Below are 1,218 nucleotides of genomic sequence, written 5' to 3'. Positions count from 1 at the left end.
TAACACTCGAAATGTATATAAGAAATATTCAAGTTAATAAAAAAAAAAAAAAAAAAGAAAATGACTACCAGAAAACAGAAAAAAAAATATATATATATAAAATTGACTCTATACTTTGCTGTGTGACCCCTCATGACAGGGCATGTGAGTCCTGTAAAAACAGGGTCACTTTTTTCACAAAAGTGGGTCACAATCCCACAATGCTCTTGGGATCCAGCTCCAGAATGTTCCTGAAAGTCACATGCATTGGTTAAGGTTCGTGTGGCTCTACTGGGATGTGATAGGAACCTTTCAGAACTGGGTCTAGTGGAAGGTCTTCAGGGCCCTGGGGACACATCCTTGAAGAGAATTGTGGTACCTTGTTCTCTTCCTCTTTTCTTTGGTGTTCTGGCCATGAGGAAAGCAGGTTTTCGATCCGCATGGCTCCCTTCCCCATCCCCATCAACTGCACTCAAAGACTAAGCTCTGCGAATCGTGAGTGGTCATACACCTTCTCTATCTACATTGGTAATTGCGGGGTCTTGTGACACTGACAGAGGCTGATCAACACAGGACTGTGCACCGTCCATGTCGAGAACCCACAAGCTACCTCAGATGCATCCCTTACAGTTTCACTGTCCTGAGGTTGTTTGCTCAGTGCCCTTCAGTGTCTCCAGCCTAGCTAGACTTTCCACTCTGCCTTTTTCTGTAAGGGATGGTCCTGAGGAGTGCTTTACAGTGTTGACACTGCATTCCAAGTCATTGGCTTCTTGACACCATTTAACTTTTTTCTAGCCTCAGAACACCTATTGTCATGGCCATTCTTGGTTGTCACCTTGATTACATCTAGAATTAACTAGAATCCCCAAAATGGAGAGCAAACCAGTGAGGGACGTTTGTTTAATTTGAAGTGGAGTCCAAAGCTTTATTGTAAGAAGATATCTTCAATTCACATCTTCTGAGATGGGAATACCTACCTCTAATCTGGCCCACACCTTCTGCTGTGCATACAAGGACACGAAACAAGGAAGCTCTTGCTCTTTGCCTGCTTGCTCTCATCTCGAGAGCAAATCCATTGCTTCAGTAGCATTAGAGCCTACCTGTTTGGGGTTCTAGCATATACTGAAGACCAGCTTAGACATTTAGCAACTGCTGGACTATTGGACTCTCTCTCCATAGTCAGCCATTGTTGAGTTAGCTGGACCACAGTCTGTAAGTCATTCTGATAAATCCCCTTTC

Source organism: Rattus rattus, chromosome 13, assembly GCF_011064425.1.
Source record: "Rattus rattus isolate New Zealand chromosome 13, Rrattus_CSIRO_v1, whole genome shotgun sequence".
Lineage (NCBI taxonomy): Eukaryota > Metazoa > Chordata > Mammalia > Rodentia > Muridae > Rattus > Rattus rattus.
This window is presented reverse-complemented; position numbering follows the sequence as displayed.